General features: G+C 41.8%; 1 protein-coding gene across 4 annotated transcripts in view; it reads left to right on the top strand.

Annotated features, from left to right (window-relative positions):
- The window catches only part of SLC10A7 (solute carrier family 10 member 7), a 178102-nt gene that overhangs the window by 157095 nt on the left and 5310 nt on the right, over window positions 1-15697 (top strand). The window lies entirely within an intron of this gene.

Genomic DNA, 15697 nt, shown 5'->3' with positions numbered 1-15697 from the left:
CACTCTTCACACATATGCACACAGTGCATGCAACTACACACGTGCAGAAATTTGATTCATTGCTTTTATTAGTGCATTTGCCATTGATTGATGAGTACTTAGTATTAGTACTTTTTCTATTGATTGATTGCAGATGAAGTGACTATTTGACCTTTAATTATGAGGCTTCCTATTGAAAATGACATTGAGCTATGACTTCACATAATCCATCTGGAAAGCCTGACATGTTGCCATTCCCTAGAGTTCATTCAGGAAGAAAGAGGAGGCCCGAAGGAAGTGCAGAGGCTATCACTGTGGTTCAACTAAAACAATATGTATAGTGTCAGTCTAATGTGGAAGATAATTTTATATTTTATCAGTATGGAGCCCTTTCCAGGTTGTCACTTAAGTGACTCATATAGCATCATACCCACCTTGCAAATTGTGCTTTATTTTGACATTGCTCATTATTTACATAATGGTGAAAATATATTTCATGTAGCAGAGATTAAATAGGTACAAGCTCATATGATCATCACTGATACAAAAGCCAGCCATATCAATTGGATTGAGAAAGGATTGTCATTTTAAAAACACTTGGGAATTTGAATTTCCTTTCTAAATTTCATGTAGCCATTCCTCTCAAGAGTTTTAGAGGTTAGAGTATTTGATGGGCCATTTGTTTTCTTGGGAAATTATCTGTCTAACCGTATACGTTCACATGAACATTCCCCAGGAGAGAGGTGTGTACCTGTTTGTTCATTAGGGTCAACTTAAAGCAAATTGTAACTTTTTTGAGCAAATATATATTGTTTTTGTTATTTTCAGGGAAAATTTAAAATGTAGGTTAAACACATCTACAGTTGAAAATTTTCTATTCATTTGGTGATTTTAAGTGTTTGAAAGAAAGGGAGAATGCACACACTGTCTCATTTGAATTGTGTTGCTCTAGTCAGTGTAAGAGCATCTTTGTATATGAGTAACTGAAAAGTCTAATTTCTGTACTGCTCACACAAAGAGAGATATTAGGACATTTTTCTGTCTCCTTGTCTTGTTGGAGTAAACAAGTTCCTAAACCAAGCAAATCCCATGTCACAAATCTATCTCTGAGGCACTGAGAGGCTATATTGGCCTGCCTATTTAATCTGGGGCCATAAATTTAATTTTGGAGGGTGAGAAGGGTGGATATCCTATCATCAACAGAACATGTGTTGGATTTTTTTTTTCCAGTAGTGATGAAAGATTGCACTGAACGGTCCACCCTTCCTCATGTCTGGCCCCTATGTGATGAACATCTTGCATGCCTGTTTGGGATTATATGTGTGATCTGCAATTGTGGAAAAGAAATCTTTGTGAGACTCCCTAAGCTCTCCATCCACCCACGTCGTGGAGAGTATCCTAAGCCACTTCACGTTATCAAGTCTGACCCTCATGTAAGATCACTGTGGGCAAGAAATGTGTCTACCCACTCTGTTGTAGTGTTCTTTCCCAAGCACGTTCCTAGTAAGCACTCAAATACCAGGGGTTGATTGATGTTAGTTTATGAGGCTTGAGAGACCTTTCTTTCTTGCTAGAATCAGTGGAGTTGAGGATTTCATTGGGTTTACTGAGCACCTGCTGAGTGAAAACACTGTACAGGTTTTGGGAGAGGATTCCACGGTGAGGTACTGTCATAGGATGAGCTTGGAAGAAGCCAAAGATGTGATCCGGGGAGACGTGGGTGAAGAGAGCTGATAGGAAAGCCTGGATACGAACTAGGAAACCAAGCATAAAGAGTTTTTGCTTGATGTAGAGTGAATTGGATAGCTTTCAAAAGGTGTTTTTTTTTCGTCGGTTTTTTTTTAAAGAAATGGAAAGGCATGTGCCAACTGATGTTTGGACAAACAGGCATCAGCATGTAGTCTATTTTGTAGTGTGGTATAGGTAGGCCTATGAGAAGCAGCATGTATAGAGGAAGGAGCACAAGTCTGAGTCTGAGGACCTGGGGTCTAACAGCTCCACTACTTGCCTGTTGGGTGACTGAGAAAGCACTTAAGAAGTACCATTTAAAAAATGTAAAAGGAGGGGATTAGGAAAAAGGTTTGTCCATTCAAGTTTCGATTACAGAATCCCATTTAATATGAGTTGCATATGGGAAGCTATCATGGTTAGAAATATCTCCAAAAAATTACAGATTAGAACAAAAATGAGTCTCATGAAAGCTGAATTGCAGTCCTATATCCAAATGTCAGCCTGTGAAGATTTTAGGCTAGGTATATCATTTCATTAAGCCTTAGAGGAATGTAAAATGCAATTCTTGGTTTTTACACAATCCTCCCACAGAGGCTCATGCTACTTCTGTCTACATATTTCTCGTGTTACATTTGATCAACTATCCTTCTCCAAATGGCAGATCCTCTGTGTTTCCAAAAAGGAAATTACACAAGAAGTGAGGTAATCCCCTCTCCTCTGTCCTGAAGCATATGTTTTTCAATTAGTCCTTTAACATATCTGAGAGACCTAGAACAGCCTCATTTCCCTCATCTGTGTCCTTTGCCAGGAGTGAAGTTTTTATTAATATTTAGAAAGTTTGCCTCTAGCAGTACTAAAATGTGCATCAGAGAACAACAGTTGTTTACTGTGTTTGAACTGAAGAATTTCACCCAGGAGATATCATTCACTTGAAGTTTACATCTCTCAATCCTGACTTGGAAACAGAGATCGATGAATAACAATTGTCATTTCAGAGTTCCATCTCTCCAATTATTTATTTAGTTGTGTCTCTTCCCTGAGGTTCACTTAATTGAATCAGACACTAAAAAAAAAAAAAAACCAGATTGCAGGTTTTAAATGACAGCAGCCCCCATGCCTTGTTACAATAAAAAATAGATGTGCATTCAGATCCAAAACAATGATGACACCAACTCCTCCTTGTCCCTCCTTCTCCCCCATCAAAGCACCCCAAAACAAAAAAAAATTCAAGTTATTCCACATACTTTTTAAAGCTACATTATACTCAGTGGGTTCCTTGACAAGTCACCCTGGGGGAGATGTGAAGTTAGACGGCCTCAAAAGGTTCCTTAGTCTTAGGATGCTGAAGGCTTTGGAATGTCACTTACACTGAAGCTGAAAGCGCTAATGATGTTGTAACCGTGACACATATGAGAAAACACAGTATGCGCTGGTCTCAGGACACCTTTGCAGAGACAGTTGTGTTGCAGGTCTGCCCTGTGTTTAACCTGCCTTGGAACTAGTTGTGTGAGGATGTTTTTAAGCTGTAGTGTAATAGTAATAATAATGACAGTGGTATTTGTTAAGCACTTACTCCATGCCAAGCACTCCACTAAGCACTGGGGGAGATACAAGATAATAGGAAGAAGAACACGTTTTGAATCCCCATTTTGCAGATGAGGAAACTGAGGCAGAGAGAAGTTGTCACTTACCGAAAGTCACATAGCAGGTAAGTGGCAGAGTCAGATCATGGAGTGACTTCAAAACTTAATAAATCTAGCACGTAAACACAAATAAAAACTCACATTACCACCAACAATCATTTAACAAAATGGAATTGTCAAAGATGAGCCGTCATGAATATCGATCCTCAGACATGAAATAGTGATGAAGCTTCTGACGCTATCACCTTCCCTCTATCCCTAAGTCTAATCTTACCTTTAGTCAATCAACACTACACATTAAATTTCCAATTCTATTGGATCAGCCAGCCCGAAAGATTGATTTTTACTATAGTTAGACTACAACTTTTATTCTCCCCTGTGAAGTAGGTTCACTGAAATAAAATAATTAGAACCAATCCTATAGAAAGTTGATTATCTAAATCTCAACTATCCCAATAAGTATCTGGTACAATGTGTTGCTTTAAGTGGACTCTCAATAAATACCTCTACAATAAAATGATGGTATTTATACAACTGCTCCCTGAGATTCAGATCTCGAATGTCAAGGCCACAGTGCTCCATGGCTCTCCCGCAGTCCTTCCCTTTTGACACTCGTGCGTCAAATGCTCTTTACTATTGTGTTTTGTTTGGTCTTTCACAATTTTGATATAACACTATCACTGTCACTCCCTACTCATGAAATAAGGTATAGATGAGAAGCAGCATGGCTTAGTGGAAAGAGCACAGGCTTGGGAATCAGAGGACATGGGTTCTAATCCTGGCTCCACCACTTGTCTGCTGCGTGACCTTGGGCAAGCCACTTAACTTCTCTGTGCCTCAGTTACCTCATCTGTAAAGTGGGGATTAAGACTGAGCCCCATGTGGGACAACCTGATTACCCTGTACCTACCCCAGCACTTAGAGCAGTGCCTGGCACATAGTAACCACTTATCAGATACTATCATCATTATGATTATACTTGCTGTGCTAAATTCCTGCATGAAGTCTGGGGCAAAATTAAACATTCTGTAGGGAATATTTCTTCACATGCTTGAAGGATCCCTTTTTGAACCACATGCCAGTCACTACTTCTGCTTCTCAGAGCAGATTACTGAGTGCCTGCCTCGAACTTCATATGCATTTAATAACTAGAATGCTGCCTGGGTAGCTGAGATCATGTGCGAGAGTCTGTAGTAAATGATGCTGAAAAAGAGCACCTGCATTAATCAATCATATTTTTTAAATGCTTACTCTGTGCAGAGCACTGTACTAAGCACTTTGGAGAGTACACTTGAAACAAGTCATTTGAAACAATGACTACCTTCTAGACTATACTATCACTGTGGAGGTCTGGCTATCCAGAGGTAATCGTGCCAAATATGGGCTCTTTAGAAGGATTTACTAGCAGGAGATGGAATTTAAGTAATTGCCAAGGTCAATTAATTAGCAAGCTTATTAGCAAGCTTAGTTAAGTGCTGAAGTAGATACAAGTCAATAAGGTTGGACTCAGTCCCTGATCCACAAAGTGCGTACAGTTTCAATCTCCATTTTTCAGATGAGGTAACTGAGGCCCAAAGAAGTTAAGTGACTTGCCCGTGGCCACGAGACAGACAAGTGACAGAGCCAGCATTAGAACCCAGGTCCTTCTGACTCCCAGTCCCATGGTCTATCTGTTAGAACATGCTGCTGTCTAAGAACAAATGAAATAAAACCAGTAAATTGCCATGCCAACCAAATCAGGAAAGCAATATAGTTCCAGTCTGGCCAAAAAATCTACAAGCTCAATAGATGTCAGAGAAAGCATTTAAATGGGAAAAGTCTTGTGAATTCAGGTGAGTGAAGTTTTAAGAGTCCTTTGCTCTTCCAGGTGATGAAATTATGGTCCCCTCTCAGTAACAATAAAAAATAGACCCAGTGCTACATCTATTAGATGTTCCATTCCAATTATTTTTTCCAGTTTATGCAGGAAATTTGTTTTCTGCATATTCTTACAGTGACTGTAGTTCTGTGTTTTGCCCTATGTCGTTTTCTCCAGTATTACATAAAGTCTCTTACACAAAGTATCCTCAGTGTACAGTTCATAAATAGTGTAGCTGTTATTTTGATTTCTAATTTGTTTGGGCCTAATTTTTCCATGCTCAGCAGCTGCAAGAATAATAATAATAATTTTATTTGTTAAGCGCTTACTATGTGCAAAGCACTGTTCTAAGCACTGGGGAGGTTACAAGTTGTCCCACAGGGGGCTCACAGTCTTAATCCCCATTTTACAGATGAGGTAACAGACACAGAGAAGTAAAGTGACTTGCCCAAAGTCACATAGCTGACAATTGACAGAGCTGGGATTTGAACCCATGACCTCTGGCTCCAAAGCCCGTGCTCTTTCCACTGAGCCACACTGCTTCTCTTGACAGTATTGAGAAGAATGACAGTATTAAGCATCCGATTGCTTGATGGAAGCAGAACAGAGCAAATTATCTAGACCCACTACTCCTGTTACACCCTTGTTTTTCCTCATGCTCCCACCACTTGTAAAGAATTTTTGTCTGCCTGTCTCCCCTGTTAGATTGTGAGCTCCTGAGAGGGCAGTCAATCAGCCACATTTGCTGAGTGCTCACTGTGTGCTGAGAACTGTACTAAGTACTTGGGAAAGTATAATATAACAGAGTTGGTAGACACATTCCCTGCTCAGAAGGAGCTTACAGTTTAGAGGTAAAAGGGTGTGCATCTTGCTTTTGTGGTACTTTTGCAAGTAGGCATTCAGGAAATACTATTGATTAATTGATACAACTGGTAAAGCAAAAGCAGAGAGGATACATTTATAGAATAAACATACATAAATATACACATTAGTGCCGGGGGGGTAGATGGAATGATATAACCAAGAAGGCAGGAATTTTTCATGACTTACCTCTTTGAAGGAGGTGACTTTTTAGGAGGGCTGATAGAGCACGGGCCTGGGAGTAGGAAGAACCTGGGTTCTAATCTTGACCCCACCAAATGTCTGCTGTGTGACTTTGAGTAAGTTGGTTAACTTCTCTGGGCCTCAGTGACCTCATCTAGAAAATGGGGATTAAGAGTGTGAGTCCCATGTGGGACAGGGACTGAGCCCAACCTGATTAACTTGTAACTACCCCAGTGCTTAAAACAGTGCTTGGCACATAGTAAGCACACAAGTACCATAATTATTATTTTTATGGTGGGAAGAGACATGGTTTTTCAGATTTGAGGGCGGAGGAAGTTCCATGAACAGAGAATGGCATAAATAATTGGCCGGAGACAGAATAATCACTAGCGAGTAAATGAGTAAAATTTCAGAAAAACCAAATGGAGACAGCTGGTGTGGAGCCTTGAAGCTAATGGATAGGCGTGCCTGTTGGATGCAAAGTGAAACGAATAGCCATTAGAAATTTTTGAGTAGGGGCAATCTATTCAGAATGGCCTTTTAGAAAGATGACCAGAGCAGCAGCCTGTAGGATAGACTGGAAAGGGGAAATACTAGAGGCAGGGAGACCAATAGGGTCTCCAATAACTGTAGCAGTCCAGCTGGGAGGAGAGGAGGAGTAGGTCCAGAATGTTGGCCAGAAGGGGCTGATCGATAGAGTCAGGTGAGTTGTATATCTTGAGCAGGGCCACTGTAGTGTTGTCCTAAAAGCTTGCAAAGCAAAGAAGCAAATGCAGAAGTTGAGTGAAGAGAAAACTGAGCTGGGACAGGGTAAGAGTTGGGAGAGGAGAGGGAGAGAAGAGCAAGAGAAAGTCCCATCTCTCTTGTTTTGCAAATGAAAGAGTTGTGAAAGTAGATTAGTATCTCCAGACCTACTCTTCTGAGGTGGAAATAAAAGTCCACCTAATAAATGAAAAAAATGTTCCAAATTCTCTCTCAACTGTATCCAGTAGAAAGTTATAAATGGTGCAGTGTGACATGCTGCCTTGATGGGAGCTTGTGTATGCGGAAAACATCAAATAAACATAAATATCTGTGTTATGGTACTTAATGTTCTATCCTTTCCATCATGGACATTCATTCAATCGTATTTGAGACATAAGATAAAAGAAAACTCTTGCTTGTTAGAAGAAGAAAGCTCTTCCTTGATGTTTCCTACTTGGCAGATGTCAGTTGAAAGCTCTGCTTATGGAATATGCTGCATTGTCAAACTCTGTTGGATAATTTTAGACAAATATGTCATGTGTGACATGGAAATATGGCATGCTGTACATTAGTGATTTCCCAAGTGTTTGGATCAGGTAGTAATGCGCTGAGAAAGTGCTCTTTATCTACCCACACTGTGTACTTGAGTAGCAGTGGGAAAATGCTTTTGGTAGAAATTACTTTAGTCAGAAAAAGAATCCATTTACAATATATGCCTTCTAACATCTTTCAGACAATGCATTATATTAGAGGCATTTTTTGATTAATGTTTTATCAACATTTTTCAGCATGACAGCTTAAAGTCCCTGTAAAATTGTAAATGTGGGCATAGTGTTCACTTCCATAAAGTCAAATGCCATCTAGTTGGCATTTGGATCCTGTCAGCCATGATGACACAGCATCAGTACCTTGGAACATTAAAATTAATTTGCTTCATTTATATTACTGCGATGATTGCTTGATGAAAAGAACCCTATCATTTAAGTGTTCTTTAAAAAAAAACACTTTAAGGATTGTAAGGTTTTTATTATTTCTATCTTTACAGTTTGCTAAAGGTGGCCTGGTCTTTCCAACAGAAGTGTTTTTTTGTTGCTTGTTTTTATGGTACTTAAATGCTTACTGTGTGCCAAGCACTGTACTAAGCGCTGGGATAGATTCAAGCAAATCAGGTTGGACACAGTCTATGTTCCATGTGGGGCTCAGTAAATACCATTGGTCACTTGGCTTGGGATATTAAAGTCTAAAAAAATATGAACCAGTAAAGAGGGAGAGATCAGTTGGGTCATTTGGAGTAGAGAAGCAGGCAGGGTGAGGGCAGTGAAATGAAATGGGATTGAGTTTCTGAGATGGTACAGGCTCCTTTGGGATCAGGCTTGACCAAGTGTCTGACTTGTGAGCTGAAAAGTCAATGAGGCAAACCCAGATGGCTCGTCCCAGATTCACAAACACTCAAGAGAAGCAGCACGGCCTACAAAATAGAATACAGGCCTGAGAGTCAAAAGGACATGCGTTTTAATCCCTGCTCGGCCACTTGCCTGCTGTGTGACCTTGGGCTAGTCACCTCACTTCTCTGTGCCTCAGTCCCCTCATCTGTGAAGTGGGGATTTAAATTCTGAGCCCTATGTGGGACAGAGGCTGTGTCCAACCCAATGATCTTGTATCTACCCCAGTGCTTAGAACAATGCCTGGCACTTAAATACCAAAATTACTATTATTATCATTATTATTTTTTTTATCTATGGTCTTTCCTGCTGGGCTACATGCACTAATAGGGATGCACTAGCTAGAGGCATCAACTTCCACTTCCCCTAAAGGAATGGCAATATGGAGCAATGAAAATTGGAGACAATCATGAGAATAAGGGGGGAAAAAAAAACTGGTCCCTCTTCTCTTCTTTCTGTGCCAGCTCCAGTTGTGGCTCCATGAAATAAGTGAAAATGCTCTGAGTAGGAGCTCTGCTAAAATGCGGGTAGGAACAGATATGAAAGAAGACTTGGAGATGGAGGGAGGAATGGAAGAAAGAAAGAAATGCCCCCAAATTGAAAATAAAGAAGGAACAAGGTGAGCCAAGGCAGAGCAAAAACAATTATGAGTTCAGAGCATTCCATCAGAGTGCTCAGAGGTGACTGACTGCTCAGTGTCCTAATCACAGTCTCGGCCCTCTTGAACTGTTTTTCTAGGCAGCAAATGAATGGGAGTTTTTCATTCTACACATGTGCCAAAATTGCTGTCTGCCATCATTTAATGTTAATTCTTTGACATGGAATCCAGAGAGGAAAGCAGTCATCTGGGGAATTAGAAGCAGGAGGTGTATGTTGGAAGTCAGTGATAGAGGGCAGGAAAGAAAGTCCATGGGGCTAGAAAAAGAAGCAGATTGAATGTAGAGGGGATCAAAGTAGATGGGCAGTAATGCTTAAGTGGTAGCAAGTTGAATACCATGCATCTGTTGTATCTTACTTCATTTGACTTCAAAGGAAGTGAGGAAAGGTACTGCTGTTCCCATTTTTCAGAAGGGGAAATTAAAGTTCAGTGAGAGGTTAATTGACTTTCCTGTGGTCAAGCAGTGAATGGCAAAGACAGGACTAGAACCTGATTCTAACTATGGGAGTTCCTCAGAGCTCAATTCTGGGACCCCTTCTATTCTCCATCTATACCCAATCCCTCGGAGGACTCTACTTTTCACAGCTCCAACACCATCTCTAAGTGGACCACTCCCAAGTATACCTCTCCAACCCCAACATCTCTCCTCTGCAATCTCCTTCAGGACGTCTTTACTTGGATATCCCCCTGACACCATAAACATAACATGTCCAAACAGAACTCCTCATTTTCCCAACCAAACCCTGTCCTCCCCTGACTTTCCCATTGCAGAAGATAACATCTCTATCTTCCTGAGTCATCTTTCATTCAACCCTCATATTGTCTGCCACCAAATCCTGACAGTTGTACCTTCACAATAAATATCTCTAGAATCCACCCATTCCTCTCCATCCAAACTGCTACAATACTGATTAAAGCACTTATATCCTGCCTTGAATACTGCATTAGCCTCCTCGCTTACTTTCCTGCCTCCAGTCCCTCCCCTCTCCAGTCTATACTTCACTATCTGCCCGGATCATTTTTCTGAAAAACCACTTGGTCCACATCTCACCATTCCTCAAAAACCTCCAATGTTTGTCAGTTCACCTCCACATCAAAACAACTCCTTACCATTGGCTTTAAGGCACTCAATCAGCACTCCCCCTCCTACCATACCTGACTGATCTCCTCCTACAACCCATCTTATACCCTTTTCACCTGTAACCTACTCATTATAGCTCAATTTTGCCTGTCTAGCCTCTGACCCCTTGCCCACATCCTCCCTCTGGCGTGGAACTCCTTCCCCCTTCATTTCCCAACAGTCCACCACTCTCCCCACTTTCAAAGCTTTACTAAAATTACATCTCCTACAAAAGGCCTTCCTTGAATAAACTCTCTCTTCCCCTGTTCATCCTCTGTTTTGCATCACGTATGCACTTGGATCTATACCCTTAAGTACTTTGATATTTATTCCGTCCTCGCAGTACTTATGTATGTATCCTTATACTCTGCCATTTCTCCTATCTGTAGCATATTTTAATGCCTGTCTCCCCACTAGTCCACAAGTTCCCTGTGGGCAGATATCATGTCTATCAACTGTATTGTACTCTTCCAGGGGCTTAGTGTAGTGCTCTGCACATAGTAAGCACTCAATACCATTGATTGATTGATTTCCAGCCCTGAACTTGCCCCAAAAACTTATTTGGCCAATCTAAGGGGGATCATTCTAATGAGCAGCCAATGGAAAGCTTTCAGGAAAGGGAGGACTAGGTCATAGCAGCACAGGAAAAAGATATTTTCCAGTAGTATTTTAGATTGATTAGAAGGAAGGGGTACTGAGATCAAAAAGAGTGTTGTCCAGGTTGTAGGTGAACAGGACTAGGGTCATAACAGCAAAATTCATAGTTAAAAGATTTTTATTAGAGTGATGCCATTGCTGTGTTCGTGTAGCTTCAGTATTATATTGCATCAAAATTAATAATGATATGACAGTGTTCTCAAAAATGGAACCAATAGACGTGAATAAAGATACCAAGATCCTTCTTTTCCCTTTCCACCCACATTTTACTTTCTTTCTACAAGATACAAGTGACCTTCTTCCATTCATGTAACTATTCTGGTTAAAGCACCACATTTAATGAACTTTGGTTTCAAATCACTGCTTCCATTTGAAATCCACTTTTTAGGGAAATGGAATTTGCCATAAAACATACTGTAGGTTGGTGGTGAGCTTGGATTCCTAGCCAAGATGGGACTATAGTCTAGAGATGGAAATTCAACATCAGGGCAGTCTTGCTTAAGTAATCATACCATACTTGAGCTCAGAGCTATTTTTCATGTTTATTTAATTCAGTCCTCTCTCTTTTCCCACACTCTTCTGTTTCTCATTAGTTTTCACCTAGTTCTAGCTGTGGGAATTCAGTATGTGTTCTCCCTCCTGCTTAGACTTTGAACCCTATGTGGGATTGATGATCTTGTGTCAGTGCTGGCCTATAGTAAGTGCTTAACAAATACTACAATTCTTCTTCTTATTATTATTATTATCACTGCTCACCTTCAAAGCCTTATTTAGGTCTTGTCTTCTCCAAGAGGCCTCCCCTGATTAAGCCCGTTCTTTCTGATGCCTTCTCTATCATCTGTGCACATGGACTTGTACCCTTTAAGCACCTGAAATTCACCCCACAGCACTTGCATACATATACATAATTTTTGTATATTAATGTTTCCCACTCTGTATTGTAAGAGTAAGCACTCAATAAATAATAATGATGGTATTCATTAAGCACTTACTATGTGCCAAGCACTGTTGTAAACCCCAGGGTAGATAAAAGGTAATCAAGTTGTCCCATGTGGGGCTCAGTCTTAATCCTCATTTTACAGATAAGATAACTGAGGCATAGAGAAGTTAAGTGACTTGTCCAAGGTCACACAGCTGATGTGGCAGAGCCAGAATTAGAATCCACAACCTCTGACTCCCGAGCCCACGCTCTTTCCACTAAGCCATGCTGATTGATTCTCAACTACCTTTAAATCTCAAACTGCTTACAGTCTGAGCCATGATGAATCTATATATCAGGAATGGTAGCATTCTTTCTCCCCTTCTGTTGGTCTTACTGCCTTTCACCTTTCAGGTCCAAAGTATGTAGTGCCTCTTCTGAATTTATTTTTTTTTTAAATAAACATGTGTTAAAGAGAAATAGCACATATTACAAGTTTGGAAAGGCAAAGCTGGAAGAAATATTTGAGCATCCACTATCAAAGCTTTTCTTGTCGAGGATTTCTTGGTGGTGGAGTTTATGATGAATGCTATGTTGTGGGGAAAAAAAGCTGTGAAATATTTTGCATAAAGGTTTGAAATTTATGAAAAGGTAAAAATAACTGAACAAGCAGGGTGCTTCCCTTGTTGTGTAATAATGAAAGCTATTTGTGTTCTCCAAAAGCACTAGTTATTGTTTAGAAGATTAGGCCCTTTTCAGAAGCTGTTCTCCGGGGAACCGAAACAAAGCAAAACAGGAAGTGTCAACTACTCAAGCTATTCACCTGAAAAACAGAGACTTTTATAGAACAATCTAGAGCGTGAAACCAAGCAATAAAAAAACTGATTGGCAATACCTAAACTCCTTGAGATCTAAACTAGAGGAAAGGGTTTGCTGCAGGTCCTCAGTACAGGATTTTCATTCATTCATTCAATCGTATTTATTGAGCGCCTACTGTGTGCAGAGCACTGTACTAAGTGATTGGAAAGTACAACTTGGCAACAGATAGACAATCCCCACCCAACAACAGGCTCACAGTCTAGAAGGGGGAGACAGACGACAAAACAAAACAACATCTGCCTTCCTGCCCCAGGACTTCCAGATGTGTTTTAAGCATTTGTTAAGCACTCACTAAGTGCCAGGCACTGTACTAAGCACTGGGATAGATATAAGAGAGCTAGGTTGGACACAGTCCCTGACCCACACGGGCCTCATGGTCTTAATCCCCACAGGTGAGGAAACTGAGGCCCAGAGAAGTGAAGTAACCTGCCCAAAGTGAGAGTTTACTTTGTACAGAGCACTGAACTACACACTTGGGAAAATACAACATAGCAGACATGATCCTTGCCCCTAGTTTACAGCCTAGGGGGACACAGATATTAAATAAACAGTAAGAGCACTTTTTGTTTGCTTTTTATGGTATTTGTTCAGCACTTACTGTGTGCCAGGCGCTGTTCTAAGCACTGGGGTAGAAATAATTAATCAGATTAGACACAGTCCATGTGCCAAATGGGGCTCACAGTCAGTCCCCATTTTACAGATGAGGTAATTGAGGCCCAGAAAAGTGAAGTGGCTTGCCCAAGGTAACACAGCAGACAAGTGGCAGAGCTGTTACTAGAGCCCAGGTCCTTCTGACTCCCAGGTTTCATCCACTAGACCACACAGCAGCAGCAGTGGTATTTACACTAGAGGAAAATGTTTGCTGCAGGTCCCATTCATTCATTCAATCGTATTTATTGAGCGCTGTCATCAAAGGATGACAGTTGCAGAGCACTGTTTTGAAATATACACCCATGACACCATCTATAGTGAAGCAGTGTGGCTTAGTGGATAGAGCATTGGTCCTGGGAGTCAGAAGGTCATGGGTTCTATCTTGGTTCTGCCACTTTTCTGCTGTGTGAACTAGGGCAAGTCACTTAACATCTCTGTGCCTCAGTTACCTCATCTGTAGAATGGAGATTGAGACTGCGAGCCCCACATGGGACAGGGACTGTGTCCAACCCAATTTGATTGTATCCACAGCAGCGCTTAGTGCAGTGCCTGGCACAGAGTAAGCACTTAACAAATACCTTAATCCATAGTGTATTTCAGTAGTATGGGAAGCAGAGAGAATGTTCAAAAATCAGAGTTCCGTTCCCCACCTATTTTCACACCTCAGTGAAGTCACTGTAATTACAAATTACTCAAGTTCACTCATAACATGGCCTACTGAGACAACTGATTTTGAGAGCCTATGTTCCATGATATACCAGGAAGACACAGAAAAACCTCCAGTTCTGAACAACCACACGGGTAAAGTCCAGGAAGACACAATGAACTAATTCATGATGTAGCCTAGGATCCCTGCCTGATGTTATGCCCGATCATTGCAGGGAAATCAATCCCCTCCCTCCTCCTTCCTCCACTGGCCCCACTGTTTGTTATACCAAGCTCTAATCAGGGGCTCACAGCTCTGACCTTCTACCCTCTCTGTGGGCACCTGAGCCGAGAAACTGAAAGCACCTGGGTTCCTTGGGCTGGCAAGCCAAGGAAGGAGAGAGGTGTGCCTGGAGAAGGAAAGGAAAAGGTGGCAGCTGAGCCAGTCTGAGCTGGCAGGGAGCCCCTGCCCTGATTCCATTCAATCAATCAATCATATTTATTGAGCACTTACTATGTGCAGAGCACTGTACTAAGCGCTTGGGAAGTACAAATTGGCAACACATAGAGACAGTCCCTACCCAACAGTGGGCTCACAGTCTAAAAGGGGGAGGCAGAGAACAAAACCAAACATACCAACAAAATAAAATAAATAGGATAGAAATGTACAAGTAAAATAAATAGAGTAATAAATATGTACAACCATATATACATATATACAGGTGCTGTGGGGAAGGGAAGGAGGTAAGATGGGATGGAGAGGGGGACGAGGGGGAGAGGAAGGAAGGGGCTCAGTCTGGGAAGGCCTCCTGGAGGAGGTGAGCTCTCAGCAGGGCCTTGAAGGGAGGAAGAGAGCTGGCTTGGCGGAGGGGCAGAGGGAGGGCATTCCAGGCCCGGGGGATGACGTGGGCCGGGGGTCGATGGCGGGACAGGCGAGAACGAGGAGCAGCAGAGAAACCCCAGAAATGATTAAGGAGCCCCAAATAGAGGCTGAAGAACGAGTGGAGGTGGGCAGCCAGAACTGCTAGACCGCGGGCTCCGTGGTGGCAGTGGCAGGAAATGGGGGAAGCTATAGCTCCCTCTTCCAGTCCCACCACTTCTTTCTGGACGGGCAAAGCTCTCTGCCCCTGGGTGCACTGGTGGTGCTGCCCAAGAGCCGCATTTAGTGAGACAGCAGCGCCAAAACCCCGTTCATGCTGAGGAGTGCAAGTTCCATGTGCTGGTGAATTGAAAGTAGCCCTGTAGGCCCTGAGGTGGGCAGCCTTGTCAGGCCATAGGGAATGGCAAGCTGTTGCCATAGATACAAGCCAACCAGCTCAGAGAAGCACGCAGCCTCGGCCACAGGCAGCCACTCCCAGCACAATAGGTAGTGCACCACAGGACGGCAGAGCAGGAGAGGATACCAGTTCCTCAGAGCTTTCTATTCCCAAATTCCAAGACCACTTCCAGAGAAGAACTCCTCGAATAATGTTTTCTTTTCTGAAGTTGAAATGTAAAGGAAATGCAAATATTTCAATCCGGCCATCAACGGTATTGGTGGAATACTTGGTGTACAGCACTGTGCTAAGTACTTGGGAGAATATAATAGAGTTTAGGAGATATGATCCCTGCCTTCAGGGAGCATACAATCCTGCAAGGGTGGTGGGAGTTCGGGGAGACTATTCTCTGTTCTGATCACTGATTTAGAAAATGATTTTGAAACAGAAATTGAATCAGTGTTATCTGTT

The sequence above is a fragment of the Tachyglossus aculeatus genome, chromosome 12, assembly GCF_015852505.1.
Source record: "Tachyglossus aculeatus isolate mTacAcu1 chromosome 12, mTacAcu1.pri, whole genome shotgun sequence".
Lineage (NCBI taxonomy): Eukaryota > Metazoa > Chordata > Mammalia > Monotremata > Tachyglossidae > Tachyglossus > Tachyglossus aculeatus.
Note: the sequence above shows the minus strand (reverse complement) of the source record. Positions and strands in the feature narration are given on the sequence as shown.